Below are 17,641 nucleotides of genomic sequence, written 5' to 3' on the forward strand. Positions count from 1 at the left end.
TGATATATTTAAAGTGATAAAAGGGAAAAACCTACAACCAAGAATACTCTACCTTGCAAGGCTCTCATTCAAATTTGACAGAAAATAAAAAGCTTTACAGACAAGCAAAAGCAAAAAGCATTCGGCACCACCAAACCAGCTTCACAACAAATGCTAAAGGAACTTCTCTAAGTGGAAAAGGCCACAACTAGAAAGGAAATTACAAAATGGGAAAGCTCACCAGTAGAGGCAAAGGTACAGTAAAGGTAGGAAATCATCCACACACAAATATGATATCAAAACCAGTAATCATGAGAGGAGGAGAGTACAAGTGCAGGATATTTGAAATGCATTTCAAATTAAGACATCCGCAACTTAAAACAATCATGTATTATATATAGACCGCTATTTCAAAACCTCATGGTAACTGCAAACAAAAAGTCTATAATAGACATACACATGAAAAAGAAAAAAGAATCCAAATTGCAACACTAAAAATAGTCATCAAATCACAAAAGAACAAAAGAGAAAAGGAAGAAAGAAGATCTACAAAAACAAATGCAAAACAATTAACAAGATAGCAGTAAGAACATACATATCGATAATTACCTTAAATGTAAATGGATTAAATGCTCCAACCAAAATACATAGACTGGCTGAATGGATACAAAAACAAGACCAGTATATATCAATATGTTGTCTACAAGAGACCCACTTCAGATCTAGAGACACATACAGACTGAAAGTGAGGAGATGGAAAAAGATATTCCAAGCAAAGGGAAATCAAAAGAAAGCTGGAGTAGCTATACTCATATCCAAAAAAATAGACTTTAAAATGAAGAGTGTGGGGCTTCCCTGGTGGCGCAGTGGTTGAGAGTCCGCCTGCTGGTGCAGGGGACACAGGTTCGTGCCCCGGTCTGGGAGGACCCCACATGCTGTAGAGCAGCTGGGCCCGTGAGCCATGGCCGCTGAGCCTGCACGTCCAGAGCCTGTGCTCCACAACGGGAGAGGCCACAACAGTGAGAGGCCCGCGTACCGCAAAAAAAAAAAAAATGAAGAGTGTTACAAGAGACAAAGACACTACATAATGATCAAGGGATCAATCCGAGAAGAAGATATAACAATTGTAAATATATATGCACTCAACACAGGAGCACCTCAATATATAAGGCAAATGTTAACAGACATAAAAGGAGAAATTGACAGTCACACAATAATATTGGGGGACATTAACACCCCAATTATCAATGGAAAGATCATCCAGACAGAAAATCAATAAGGAAACACAGACTTTAAATGACAAATTAGACCAGATGGACTTAATTGACATTTATACATTACATCTGAAAGCAGAATACACATTCTTTTCAACTGCACATGGAACATTCTCCAGGATAGATCACATGCTGGGCGACAAAGTAAGCCTCAGTAAATTTAAGAAAATTGAAATCAGATCAAGCATCTTTTCTGACCACAAAGCTGTGAGATTAGAAATCAACTAGAAGAAAAAACTGCAAAAAACAAAAACATGGAGCCTAAACAACATGTTAAGCAACAACCAATGGTTCACTAAAGAAATCAAAAGAGGAAATTAAAAAATACCTAGAGACAAATGAAAATGAAAACATGATGATCCAAAACCTATGGGACACAGCGAAAGCAGTTCTAAGAGGGAAGTTTATAGTGGTAGAAGCTTACCTCAGGAAGCAAGAAAAATCTCAAACAACCTAACCTTCACCTAAAACAACTAGAGAAAGAAGAACAAACAAAACCCAAAGTTAGCAGAAGGAAAGAAATCATAAAGATAAGAGCAGAAATAAATGGCATAGAGACCAAGAAAACAATAGAAAAGATCAATGAAACTAAAAACTGGTTCTTTGAAAAGATAAACAAAATTGATAAAATTTTAGCCAGACTCATCAAGAAAAAAAGGGAGAGGGCTTAAATAAATAAAACTAGAAATGAAGGAGAAGTTACAACTGACACAACAGAAATAAAAGGACCATAAGAGACTACTACAAGCAATGATATGCCAGTAAAATGGACAACCTAGAAGAAATGGGCAAATTCTTAGAAAGGTACAATCTTCCAAGACTGAACCAGGAAGAAATAGAAAATATGAACAGACTAATTACAAGTTCTGAAATTGAATCTGTGATTAAAAAACTCCCAAACAAAAGTCCACGATCAGATGGCTTCACAGGCAAATTCTAACATTTAGAGAGGAGTTATTCCAAAAAAATTGCAGAGGAAAAAACACTTCTGAACTCATTCTTTGAGGCCACCATAACCATACTGAAACCAGACAAAGATACCATAAAAAAAAAAAAAAAGAAAATTACAGGCCAATATCACTGATGAACATGGATGTAAAAATCCTCAACAAAATACTAGCAAACTGAATCCAACAATACATTAAAAGGATGTTACACCACGATCGAGTGGGATTTATCCCAGGGATGTAAGAATTTTTCAATATCCCCAAATCAATCAGTGTGATACACCACATTAACAAACTGAAGAATAAAAACCGTATGGTCCTCTCCACAGATGCAGGAAAAGCATTTGACAAAATTCCACACCCATTTATGATAAAAGCTCTCCGGAAAGTGGGCATAGAGGGAACTTACCCCAACATAATAAAGGCCATATATGACAAACCCACAACTAACATCATACTCAGCAGTGAAAAGCTGAAAGCATTTCCTCTAAGATCAAGACAAGGATGTCCACTCTTGCCTCTTTTATTCAAAATAGTTTTGGAAGTCCTAGCCACGGCAATCAGAGAAGAAAAAGAAATAAAAGTCATCCAAATTAGATAAGTACTAGTAAAACTGTCACTGTTTGCAGATGACATGATACTACACATAGAAAATCCTAAAGATGCCACCAGAAAACGACTAGTGTTCATCAATGAATTTGGTAAAGTTGTAGGTTACAAAATTAATATACAGAAATCTGTTGCATTGCTATACACTAACAACCAAAGATCAGAAAGAGAAATTAAGGAAACGATCCCATTTACCATAGCATCAAAAAGAATAGAATACCTAGGAATAAACCTATGCAAGAAAGCAAAAGACTTTTCTCTGTAAACTATAAGACACTGATGAAAGAAACTGAAGACAACACAAACAGATGGAAAGATATACTGTGTTCTTGGATTGGATGAATCAATATTGTCAAAATGACGATATTACCCAAGGCAATCTACAGATTCAATGCAATTCCCATCAAATTACCAATGGCATTTTTCACAGAAATGAACAAAAAAAAATTTAATTTGTATGGAAACACAAATAGCCAATAGCAATCTTGAGAAAGAAAAATGGAGCTGGAGGAATCAGGCTCCCTGACTTCAGACTATACTACAAGGCTACAGTCATCAAAACAGTATGATACTGGTGCAAAAACAGAAATATAAATCAATGGAACAGGATAGAAAGACCAGAAATAAACCCACACACTTATGGTCAATTAATCTATGAAAAGGAGGCATCTATACAATGGAGGAAAGACAGTCTCTTGAATAAACTGTGCTGGGAAAATTGGACAGCTACATGTCAAAAACTGAAATTAGAACACTCTTTAACACCACACACAAAAATAAACTCAAAATGGATTAAAGACCTAAATATAAGACGGCTACTATAAAACTCTTAGAGGAAAACATAGGCAGAACACTCTCTGATATAAATCGCAGCAATACCTTTTTTGATCCATCTCCCAGAATAATGGAAATAAAAACAAACAAATGGGACCTAATTAAACTCAAAAGATTTGCACAGCAAAGGAAACCATAAACAAAATGAAAAGACAACCTACAGAATGGGAGAAAATACTTGCAAATGATGCAACCGACAAAGGATTAGTCTCCAAAATTTACAAACAGCTCATGCAGCTCAATATCAAAAAAACAAAAACAACCCAATCAAAAAAATGGGCAGGGCTTCTCTGGTGGCGCAGTGGTTGAGAGTCCGCCTGCCGATGCAGGGGACATGGGTTCGTGCCCCGGTCCGGGAAGATCCCACATGCCACGGAGCAGCTGGGCCCGTGAGCCATGGCCGCTGAGCCTGTGCGTCCGGAGCCTGTGCTCCGCAATGGGAGAGGCCACAGCAGTGAGAGGCCTGCCTACCGCAAAAAAAAAAAAAAAAAAAAAAAATGGGCAGAAGACCTAAATAGACATTTCTCCAAAGAAGACATACAGATGGCCAAGAGGCACATGAAGATATTCAACATCGCCAATTATTAGAGAAATGCAAATCAAAACTACAGTGAGTTATCACTTCACACCAGTCAGAATGGCCATCAACAAAAAATCTATAAACAATAAATGCTGGAGAGGGTGTGGAGAAAAGGGAACTCTCCTACACTGTTGGTGGGAATGTAAGTTGGTGCAGCCACTATGGAAAACTGTATGGAGGTTCCTCAGAAAACTAAAAATAGAATTAACATATGACCCAGCAATCCCACTCTTGGGCATATATCCAGAGAAAAACTTGGTTCAAAAGTACACATGCACCCCAATGTTCATTGCAGCACTGTTTACAATAGCTAAGACATGGAAGTAACCTAAATGTCCATCGACAGATGAATGGATAAAGAAGATGTGATATATAAACAATGGAATGTTACTCAGCCATAAAAAAGAATGAAATAATGCCATTTACAGCAACATGGATGGACCTGGAGATTATCATACTAAGTGAAGTAAGTCAGACAGAGAAAGACAAATATCATATGATATCACTTATATGCGGAATCTAAAAAAAAAATGATACAAATGAATTTTATCTACAAAACAGAAACAGACTCACAGACTTAGAGAATGAACTTATGGTTACCAGGGGGGAAAGCAGGGGGAGGGGTAGACTGGGAGTTTGTGATTGACATGAACACACTGCTATATTTAAAACAGATAACCAACAAGGACCTACTGTAAAAAAAAAAAAATGCCATCACACGTACTCTTATGAGAAAAAGGCAGAGAGATATGGCACATACACAGAGGAGGAGGCCAGGTGAAGGTAGAGTCAGAAGGAGGAGTGATATGACCAGAGGCAAAAGAATGCTGGCAGCACCGGAAGTTAGCAAGGAACTGAATCTCTCCTGGAACCTTTGTGGGGAGCATGGTGGCCATGCTGATGCCTTGATTTCAGCCCAGTGTGGACTCCTGGCCTCCAGAACCATGTGAGAATAAATTTCTGTTGTTTTAAGCCAGAAAAATAAACAAACTTAAAAGCTTTTGGACAGCAAAGGAAACCATAAATAAAACGAAAAGACAACCCACAGAATTGGAGTAGATATTTGCAAACGAAGCAACCAACAACGGATTAATCTCTAAAATATACAAACAGTTCATGCAGCTGTATGTCAAAAAAACAAACAACCCAATCAGAAAATTGCCAGAAGATCTAAGAAGACATTTCTCCAAAGAAGACATACAGATGGCCAAGAAGCACATGAGAAGATACTCAACATCACTAATTATCAGAGAAATGCAAATCAAAACTACAATGAGGTATCACCTCATGCTGGTCAGAATGGCCATCATCAGAAAGTCTGCAAACAATAAATGCTGAAGAGGATGTGAAGAAAAGGGAACCCTCCTACACTGTTGGTGGGTATGTTAATTGGTACAACCACTATGGAGAACAGTATGAAGGTTCCTTTAAAAACTAAAAATAGAGCTACCATATGTTCCAGGAATCCCACTCCTGGGCATATATCCATAGAAAACCATAATTTGAACATATACATGCCTCACAATGTTCACCACAGCACTATTTACAATAGCCAAGACATGGAAGAAACCTAAATGTCCGTCGAAAGATGAATGGATAAAAAGATGTGGTACATATATACAATGGAATATTATTCAGCCATTAAAAATATGAAATAATGCCATTCGCAGCAACATGGATGGACCTAGAGATTATCATACTAAGTGAAGGCAGACAGGGAAAGACAAATATCATATCACTCATGTGTGGAATCTAATTTTTTAAAATGATATAAATGAACTTATTTACAAAACAGAAACAGACTCACAGATTTTGAAAACAAACCTATCGTTACTAAAGGGGAAATGTGGGGGTTGGGGAGGGATAAATTAGGAGCTTGGGATTAACATATACACACTACTATATATACAATAGATAACCAGCAAGACCTACTGCATAGCACAGGGAACTCTACTCAATGTTCTGTAATAACCTTTATGGAAAAAGAATCGGAAAAAGAATGAATATATGTATATGTATAACTGAATCACTTTTCTGTACACCTGAAACTAACACAACATTGTAAACCAACTATACTCCAATAAAATTTTTAAAAAAGAAAGTCATGAGGACCTAAATATATGAAGCAAATATAATATATATTTGGGAGAAATAGACAGTAATGCAATAATAGTAGGGAACTATAATGCCCCACTTGTGTCAATGGGTAGAACAGACAGAAAATAAGTTAACATTGACTTTTAATGACATGTTAGACCAGATAGACCTGACATATAGTAACATTCTATCCACAACAGAATACACATTCTTTTTTTTTTTTTTTTTTTTGCGGTACGCAGGCCTCTCACCATTGTGGCTTCTCCTGTTGCAGAGCACAGGCTCCGGACGCGCAGGCTCAGTGGCCATGGCTCACGGGCCCAGCCGCTCCGCGGCACGTGGGATCTTCCCGGACCGGGGCACAAACCCGTGTCCCCTGCATCAGCAGGTGGACTCCCAACCACTGCGCCACCAGGGAAGCCCAGAATACACATTCTTAAAGGGCACATGGAACATTCTCCAGGATAGATATCATGCTAGGCCACAAACCAAACCTTGCTAAGTTTAAGACTGAAATTATATCAAGCGGGCTTCCCTGGTGGCGCAGTGGTTGAGAGTCCGCCTGCCGATGCAGGGGACACGGGTTCGTGCCCCGGTCCGGGAAGATCCCACGTGCCGCGGAGCGGCTGGGCCCGTGAGCCATGGCCACTGAGCCTGCGCGTCCAGAGCCTGTGCTCCCCAACAGGAGAGGCCACAACGGTGAGAGGCCCGCGTACCGCAAAAAACAAACAAACAAATATACTTGGTTGAAATTATATCAAGCATCTTTTCTGACCACGATGGTATGAATCCAGAAATCAATTAGCAGAAGAAAACTGGAAAATTTACAAATACATAGAGATTAAATGACATGCTACTGAACACCAATGGAACAAAGAAAGAGAAATCAAAAGCTATCATGAGACAAATGAAAATGGAAACACAACATACTAAAACTTATGGGATGCAGCAAAAGTAGTTCTAAGATGGAAGTTCATAGTGATAAGTGCTTACCTCAAGAAATGAGAAAAATCGCAAATAACTACACCTCAAATAAAGAATAAGTGAAGCCCAGCGCTAGTAGAGGGAAGGAAATAAAGAGCAGAAATAAATGAAATAGAGACTGAAATGAAAAAAGACAATAAGGAAAAAAGAAAAGGAAACCAAGAGCTGGTTCTTTGAAAAGATAAATTGACAAAACTTTAGGTAGACTCACCAAGAAAAAGAGAACTCAAAATCAGAAATGAAAGAAGAGACATAAAAACTGATGCCACATAAATATGGAGGATCATAAGAGAGTACTTTGAACAATTATACATAAATTGGACAACCTAAGGGAAATGGATAAATTCTCAGAAACAATAAACTTTCCAAGACTGAATCATGAAGAAATAGAAAATCTGACCAGACTAATTACTGATAAGGAGATTGAATTATAAATCAAAAACCCCTAACAAGAGTCCAGGACCAGATGGCTTCCCTAGTGAAATCTACGAAACATTCAAAAAAGAAATAATACCAATCCTCTCAAACGCTTCCAAAAAAGTAGACGAAAACTAATTTTACCCTGATTAGGCCAGCATTACCCTGATACCAAAACCAGAAAAAGACACTGCAAGAAAATTACAGACCAACATCCCTGATGAATATAGATGCAAAAATCCTTAACGAAATATTTGCAAACCAAATTCAACAGTGCATAAAAGGATTATACACCATGATCAAGTGGGATTTATTCCAGGGATGCAAGAATGGTTCAACATAGGCAAAATCAATGTGATATACCACGTTAACAAAATGAAGGATAAAAACATATGATCATCAACAGATGAAGAAAAAGCATTTGACAATATTCAAGATCCATTTATGATAAAAAAATTTTCCAAAAAGTGGGTGCAAAGGGAACGTACCTCAATATAATAAAGGCCATATATGACAAGCCCACAGCTAACATTATACTCAGTAGTGAAAAGCTGATCAGGAACAAAACAGGATGCCCACTCTCACCACTTTTATTCAACAGAGTACTGGAAGACCTAGCCAGAGTAATTAGGGGAAAAAAAAAAAACAAAACAGTAAAGGGCATCCAAATTGGAAAGGAAGAGGTAAAACTGTCACTATTTGCAGATGACATATTATATATAGAACACCCTAAAGATTCAACTAAAAAAACCTGTTAGAATAAGTGAATTTAGTAAATTTACAGGATACTAAAACATATGGATCTGTTGCATTTCTGTACACTAAAAAATTATAAGAGAAATGAACAATCCCATTTACATCAAATAGAATGGAATACATAGAAATAAATTTAACCAAGGAAGTAAAAGACCTGTACACTGAGAACTATAAGACACTGATGAAGAAAACTGAAGGCACAAATCAATGAAAAGATATTCTGTGCTAATGGACTGGAAGAATATTGTTAAATGGAATATTGTACATTTTAACACTACCCAAAGCAATCTACAGATTCAAAGCAATCCCTATCAAAATTCCAATGGCATTTTTCACAGAAATAGAACAGACAATTCTAAAATTTATGTGAAAGTACAAAAGACCCCAAAGAGCCAAAAAAATCTTGAGAAAGAACAACAAATCTGGAGGCATCACACTCCCTGATTTCAAACTGTATTACAAAACTATATTAATCAAAACAGTACGGTATTGGCATAAAAATAGACATATAGTGCTTCCCTGGTGGCACAGTGGTTAAGAATCCTCCTGCCAATGCAGGGGACACGGGTTCGAGCCCTGGTCCGGGAAGATCCCACATGCTGTGGAGCAACTAAGCCCATGTGCCACAACTACTGAGCCTGCACTCTAGAGCCCATGAGCCACAACTACTGAAGCCCACGCACCTGGAACCTGTGCTCCACAACAAGAGAAGCCACCGCAATGAGAATCCTGCGCACTGCAACAAAGAGTAGCCCACGAGTGCCACAACAAGAGAAAGCCCGTGTGCAGCAACGAAGACCCAATGCAGCCAAATTAATTAATTAATTAATTTTTAAAAATCGACATATAGATCAACAGACCATAATAGAAAACCCAGAAATAAACCCATGCGTAAAGATGCATGCAAATTTAAACCAGATTGTGGGTTTGGGAATAGGAGGGTGGAATTTCCATCAGATAGCTTCTATTTTCTAAGATGGAAATGGATGAGAGCAAGTAGGCAATTTTAAGGAAAATGTATGAATTAGTAGTCTTCAAAATGAGGAAGCAGAGCACAGTTTCTGGGCAGGGTTGAGTGCCCTATGAGAAGTTTGTGAGCATTTCAAAGCCCTGCTCTGTGCCTCTCCAGTCACATTCAGCTGCTTCAGTGCAGGCAATCAAAGGTGGAGAGTCAAGGTACAAGCAGGAATGCGTCTTAGGTGAGTCCAATAGAGGGAGGATACAAAGGAGTTGGTAGCATTTTCAAAGCATTGATTATACTGGTACAGTACAGAATCAAGCTTAGATGAGTAGAGAAGAGAAACCAGAAAGAAGAGGGTGAAGATGGTGAAAAAGTGATGGGTTTGGGGATGGAAAGGTGGCAGTGGGAGTGACCGAGTAAGCAAACTAAAAAGATAGAAGATGGTGGGCAGAGTGGGATTTAAAAAACAGATTTTAGAGGTAATACATTTTCTAAGGAAGACAAGGGTTAAGGTGACCATCAGAGGGTGGTGAGATGAGAGTAGAGGAAGATGGTCAGAACTCAGTGGGTTAAGGATCTGAGACCAGGAGATTAGATGGGTTGCTGAGAAGAATATGGGAATAGGAACAGAAAGCATCTTTGTGGTAAACCATCTTCAGTGAATGAAGGGGTGTGATAAGGAGGGTAAGAATGGCATGAATAAGTCTCAAAGGAGTGGGATATTTTGCAAGAAAAAGTGGTTTGTATGGGGGTATTGGGGACAAGTGAAATCCCCAGTCACCTCCTTATCTGAGGTATGTGGGGTATAAAAGGCTGGGAAGGGAGAACCTTTAGGTGATTCCTGTTAAGGAAGGAGGTGATGTTCCAAGAACACACTGAAGATACTGAGAGGGGTCTTGATGTAGATTCCAGGACATACCAGGAAAGGGACTGGGAGGCAAGGAGAAAGGTTGGGGCAGTCTTCGGTCAGATAGGGGCGTGGCTCTCAGTCTAGACAGCACATTGGAATCAACTAGAGAGCTTTAAAGAAAATACACTGGGTTCAACACCCAGAGATTTTAACTGGTCTTGGGTGTTGCCTGGACACCAGATGATCGGATATGCAGCCAAGGTTGAGAATCACCAGTTGAGGAGATGTACAATACAGCCAGGGGATGAAGGGGGACTGGCTGAAGCTCGGACTTCTGACAGTGATTGTGGTCAATGGGTTTCATTCTGATAGTCTCTTAGAGTGAGACGGGCAAACACCCAAATTGTTGCAGAAGATCATTAACAGATAACCTTTAAACTTCAGAAGCATTTTAGGAGATGAACATAAATATCGTGGTCTTTCTTCCTCCCCTTCATAGAGTTTTATAGCTCTTTCCTGCCAACCTCCAGACAAAATCTCATAGTTGCTAAGCTTCATTGCTTTACTGCGGACCAAGTGGTTAGGATGCCTCATAACTGGATGTATACATTGTTAGCTATTTAAAATATTAAAGATGTTAGTACTCACTAAAGATTCTATAAAAATCTCAGTAATTGGACAGTACAATTGTCACATAAGATGTTTTCTCCAAAGTGGATAACGAATAAATCTAGAGATAATAGTAAGCACTTTACATTTGTTACCAAACTCATGTAATAATGAAGGTGAATACAAGATTTACACTTCCACAGGATACAGAGTAACTAGGGTCATGAAAAGACTGCAAATATAGTATTCCATTATGTGGATATCCTGTAACTTATAGTATAGCACACTGGTCTAGAGTTGTTCATGGTCTAGCAGGGAAAAAAGTCAAAACAACGAACCATCTGACTTATCAGGTCATTAAGGGCTCTGGAAAAGAAAGAGTTATTCTGTCTAGGAATTGAGAAAACCCTTAACAAAGGTGGTGGTGTTTGACTAAAGCCCAAGGGAAAGAAAAAGGGCACCCAGGGCATCCCAGAAGTAGCATGGGCTTAGTGGCATGGTGGTAGCTTTGGAGAAGGGCAAGGAATCCAGCCTGAATTTGGAGCAAAGCAACAGATGAAGCCACAAGGGAAGGCTGGGACCTTAAAGGCCTTTGAAATAATTTGGCTTCAAGGTCCTTGCTTCCCAATGTATTTTATGTCACAGTACACACAAAAACAATACTTGAACAGCCCACTGGGTTAAAGAACAAAGGTTTTGGGGACATCTACATGTGTCTTAGTTAAATACTAATCTTTTTATTTTAAATAATTTTAATACAAAAACCAAATACAAACTATTAGGAAGGATATTAAATATTGAATTTGTATAAAACTTCCACAAAAACCATCCTAGTTTAATGTGGAACTTCAAGCTTGTTTTCATGAACTTTTTAAAGGTTCACAGGTGAAATACAAGACACATGTGCAAAAATAAATAATTATTCTAAATGTATTATTCTGAGAGCTGCTCCTTGCACTCAGTTTAATGCTCCTGAGTGTCACCCATGTTAGTATGCAAAACTGTAGATCATTTGTTTTCCTGACTGTATAGGATTCCATTATATGGCTACACCATAATTTGTCCACTTCACTGTTATGGAACTAGGCTTAGTCTCAGTTTTTATTTATACACAATGCTGCCATGAACGAAGTTCTTTAAGGTATATGTGAGAAGTGGAATTGCTGGGACATGGAGCGGTGCTTCTTAAACATTTGTGTGCACATGAAATCACCTGGAAATCTTAAGATGCTAATTGCTTCAAGTAGGTCTGAGGCAGGGTCTGGAATTCTGCAGTTCTAACAAGCTCTCAGGTGATGCCAATGCTGTTGACCCATGGACCACACTTTGAGCATGAATTTGCTCAATCTTATTAGATAATGCCAGTTTTACCAGGTACTTACAGGAATAAGAGTTCTTGTTACCCCACATACTCACCAATACTTAGTATTCTCAGATTTTTAAATTTAAATGAGAGTAAATCCAATTTAGTGGCTGTGCAATCACATTTTCTGGTTTTCTTTTGCATTTCTGTGATTTCTAATAATGTTGAGCTTTTTTATTATTATGTTTGCCTGCGTTGGTTCTTTGTTGCTGCGTAAAGGCTTTCTCTAGTTGCAGCAAGAGGGGGCTACTCTTCCCTGCTGTGCATGGCCTTCTCATTGCAGTGGCTTCTCATTGCAGAACACAGAATTTAGGTGGGCAGGCTTCAGTAGTTGTGGCTTGCAGGCTCTAGAGCGCAGGCTCAGTAGTTGTGGCACACGGGCTTAGTTGCTCCGCGGCATGTGGGATCTTCCCGGACCAGGGCTCGAACCCATGTCCCCTGCATTGGCAGGTGGATTCTTAACCACTGCACCACCAGGAAAGTCCCATGTTGAGCATTTTTAATATGCTTAATGGCTACTCAGATTCTCTCTTGTGTCAAGCACCTGTTAAAGTCTTTTCCCCTCTTTTTCTACTGTTTATTCTTTTTATTGATTTTTCAGCATTCTTTTTCCATTCTAGATACCAGGTCTTTATTGATTTTATATTGCAAATATGTTCTCAACTTGTGAATTTTCACCTACTTTGTAGACTTTTTGAGTAAACAGAAGTTCCTAACTGTAATATTGTTGAAAACTTGAGGTCAAGTAGATAATTGCCTTTAATATTTGGGAACCTTTTTTTTGATAGGTTATACTACACATAACAATTCCTATCACGCTTTTTAAAGTTTTCTCTTATTATAGCTAGTAACCATCAACCAGAAACCAAACAAAAAACACTAATCACACAAGTAGGCGATAAAACTTTAAACAATGGAACAACCAACATCTGAAATATTATTTAAAAGAAACATGTCTTCTTCCTCTTTCATTGCACAACACAGTGTTAAAATTTACTGGGATACGCCAAGAGATTTCAAATCCATTTTCATGTCTTCAAGCCATATCTTTCAAAATGGCAATGCAACTTATTTCTAGAACACACATGCACAGTAGTCACCCTGTAGCCATGTGGAGGGCACATCAACCACTATCGTGCAAAAGCATCAAACGCATGTGAAGACAGAGATCTGGGGGCTACTGCTGGCAGCTGGTCCTTCCACCTGCCCCACCCCCACCCCGAGCCAGCATCACACCCCCTTCCCAACTAGCCATACCTTGGGGTTGAGCTTCCTGGGCACCTGGGCCATGTTCTCCTTCTGCATCTCAATGGCTACCTCCCTGCAGTGGGCAGTGGCGAACACAGAGTGGAGGAGAAGACAAACGTGACTCAGCTCGGGCTACCATCCAAGGAGCCACAGAGACACTACTTATACTGGAGCTCATGGGCCCTCGAGCAGCCTGATTACTGGTGGATCAATGTTTTGTGCCACACCTGTAGCCTGTTTGCCTTCTCTGGGATACAGGCTGGGAAGCTCTGCTTGAGGAAAGAACTCTTAGAGGACTTTAAGGCAGGGCAAAATGGCCATGAGAGGTAGTGGATGGACTGGAACAGTCATGCTCAACTCCGGCTGCACAGTCAGATTTACTGGGTTGGTTTCCTGTTATTCTGGAATCTGAGGCCCCACTCCCAGAGAGTCTGATATAATTGCCATGGGGGAGGCACAGGCATCAGTAAATTTTTAAAAGTTCTCCAGGTGATTTAAATGTGTAGTTGCTAATGAGGATCACATTAGAATGCCTCCGGGTGGGGATGTTAGTGGGGAATCTACGCTGTGAGAAGCTGGAGGACCCGAAATGCTCCCGTGCATGGAGTTGAGGAGGAGATGCTGGTGTAGACCAGTATTTTCTTAGAGTGTGGTCCTGGGAACTTCTAACAAACACAGATTCCTGGGCTTTACTGATATAATTAGAATTTCTGGGGGTGGGACCCAGTGATTCTGCGTTTTAAATAAGCTCTTTCTAGGCGATTCTTAGAACACTGAAGTTTGAGAAGTGATAGATATCCTGGAGGTAGAACCTACAGGATTCTATCCTTACCTACAGTTATGAATATAAAGATGAAAAAACTGACTTTAAGAATTCACCAGAGGGACTTCCCTGGCGGACCAGTGGTTAAGACTTCGCCTTCCAGTGCAGAGGCTGTGGGTTCGATCCCTGGTCAGGAAGCTAAGATCCCACATGCCTCGTGGCCAAAAAATGAAAACATAAAACAGAAGCAATATTGTAACAAATTCAATAAAGACTTTTAAAATGGTCCACATCAAAAAATCTTAAAAAAAAAAAAATTCACCAGAGAGTTAAACACCCCCAAAGAGATACGTGCATGTAGTCACCAAAAGGCATGCATTGGAATGAGCCTCAGTGAAACCAGTGAAGAATGTATCTGGTCCCCTTCGGAGAATTAATATACCACCGCTCTTGTAAGCCTCAGATCTCAGTTTGTTTGTGTTGCCACAATCTAAGTGGAGCTGTGACATATTCGGGTCACTGCTCATGGAGGAACTGGGTGTTATTTTAGAGTGCAGGAAGGAGTTGGGTGGAAAAAGCAATAGGTAAGAAAAAAGAATAACATGTATCAACTCTTTTTTTTTTAACTTGAAGTATAGTTCATTTACAATGTGCTAGTTTCAGGTGTACAGTACAGTTTTATATATATATATATTTTTATATATATACATATTTTTTCAGATTCTTTTCCATTATAGGTTATTATGTTTTAAATTTTTTCTTACTCTTAATTTACACTTTTAGATTAAAATATATTCAAATTTTGAATATTTGAGAACTACACATCATTTTAAAATACTTTAGATCATTGAAATCAATAGAAGTCAAGGTCATACTAAGGACTTCCCTGGTGGTCCAGAGGTTAAGACTCTGAGCTCCCAATGCAGGGGGCCCGGGTTTGATCCCTGGTCAGGGAACTAGATCCCGCATGCCACAACTAAGAGCCCGCATGCCGCAACTAAGACCTGGAGCAGCCAAATAAATAAATAAATATTTTTTAAAAAAGATCATACTAGAAATAGATAATAAAACAAAAGAAAAAACTGAAAGGGATAAATAGAAAATTTCTAAATGAGAAGGCTGCTTACATTAAAAACAAACTGGCAACAATAAAGATTAGCAGATTTTATTGAGTATAATCCATGTAAAATTTAGAAATAAGGCATTATAAATTATTTGTTAATAAAGATTTAATTATTCATGATAATGAAAATGAATAAGATAACTATTCTTATCAAATCTACACCTTGAACTTCAAGTCAGATTAAATCCTTACAACTTCATGTTATTTGCTAAATGATTCTTTGGCTACTAATTAAAACATTGAGATGGAAAAGAGAATTATTCATGTCAAATGCGTAATTCAGAAGTAGCAAATGTAACCCTGGGCTGCTCCTTGCAAGATAAAGAAAATATATCCATGAAACAAGCAAATTGATCAGAAAAGGACAAAACATCTGGAATGTTACTATGTTTGTTGGATAATGATGCTGGAAAGTAACTCCAATGCTTTTGATAGCATAAGATTATTTCTAGCAAAACACAAATGTGCTTCAAATTAATGGTATTGATTTTCCACTGGATAAATATGGTAGAAAATATAGTATTTCATTTAACACCAAGTCTTTCAAACAGAGTGTATTAAGCATGTCTTTTTATTCTGATGTTTTAACGTCTGAGGGCTTACTCACCCTGGAGGGATTGCCCCTTCCAAGGCTAGCCAATTCCTAGAGCTAGTACAGGATTTACATCTGAGCATGTAGGACTCACCAGAGCCCACACAACCCGCAGCTTCCTCTATCAGGCTCTCACACTCAGAGTCACTATCCACCTGCCCTCATTATCCCAGCACGCACACACACACACACACACACACACACACACACAGAAAACGATCATATTAAAATCTGTAGTGTGTATTCTCACCATGTGTCGCAAGCATGGAAGATTAAGTTTTCCCTGCAACTTCCTCAGCTATGTCTCCCATCAGTACGATATTTGCTCCCACTGGCTGAGAACTGAATACAGGTGTCTTTCTAAAAGTTGGAACAAAGGGGCCTTGCTACCCAGCTGAACCGAGCCCAGAGCTAGGATTCTGGAAAATCCAAACCAAAGGCCTGCCTGTGATGCCAGGTACCAGGCAGTGAGGGACAGCTCCTTTGCCCCAGAACCCACTGAAATTATTCAAACTAGCCACCCCTAAGCCTATTTACCCTGCCTCTCCTGTTCTTTCCTGTGGAAACCACAATAATGGCTCTCATCTACACTTTCCTCTCACTCTTTATGCCTCCTGACCCTGGTGCTTCCCTGTGTGGCCCTTACATGGCATGGTACGTTGCCTTTTCTTGCAAACTGTGAGTAACAAACTATCTTTCCAATGGTAGACATCTGATATTTTGGCCTCATCATATCCTACTGTAGGAATAATAAAACCTACATTTTTTTTTGGCCACACAGCATGTGGGATCTCAGTTCCCTGAACAGGGATCGAACTGCACTCCCTGCAGTGGAAGCACAGAGTCTTAACCACTGGACCTCCAGGGAAGTCCCAAAACCTACATTTTAAAACACAGAAAGAAACTGTGGAAATTGGCTTTTATACAAAGCTCAAGGAAAAGTATTTTATTACTCCTGTTACATGTTTTACAACCAGTCTTCAGGATTATCTCTGGTCAAGGTTGGTATTTATGACTGTAAACTAGATTCTTGTTTAAAGGGGTATGAGACATCACTTGTACACAAAAAGAAGCACATATGCGATTACTAGAACTGGGGGGGAAAGGTAAGTAAACAATTGATGATGCTGAACAAGGACAAGTTCATGCTGACATAGAGTATTCGCTCGAAGTTCTTAAAAAACAAACAAACCAGTGTTAACCAAGAATTTTATGTCCTGTTTAAGAAATCTTTGCTCAATTCTGCACAATATCTACAGAAAACAATGGAAAGTAGTATGAATGATTTTAAAACTTGGTGCTAGAATGGACAAATAAAAAACAATAAGACAAATGAGTACTAGCCAAGATGGAGAATTCACAATGGAATTTGTAGACAGAAGAAATGATCATACTTTCAAACAAGAAATTCATATTCAGTTCAATCAGATTATGGCAGGGACAAATGTCATTTCAACTAACAGTTATTAAACGTATTGTTGAACTACTGGAAGAAAACAAGAAAGCTGAGGTGAATATCTCATTCATTTTACACCTATTGTAAAAAGCACAGCTGTTGACTACAGTGATGTGGAGATTGAACATTTTCTAGATGCTTATTGGCCCCTTTTTTGAAGTACCTGTTTAAGTCTTTTGACTATTTCTGTATTGGATCT

The sequence above is a fragment of the Aethalodelphis obliquidens genome, unplaced genomic scaffold (genome assembly GCF_003676395.1).
Source record: "Aethalodelphis obliquidens isolate GAN/ISIS:26980383/991018 unplaced genomic scaffold, ASM367639v1 scaffold7, whole genome shotgun sequence".
Lineage (NCBI taxonomy): Eukaryota > Metazoa > Chordata > Mammalia > Artiodactyla > Delphinidae > Aethalodelphis > Aethalodelphis obliquidens.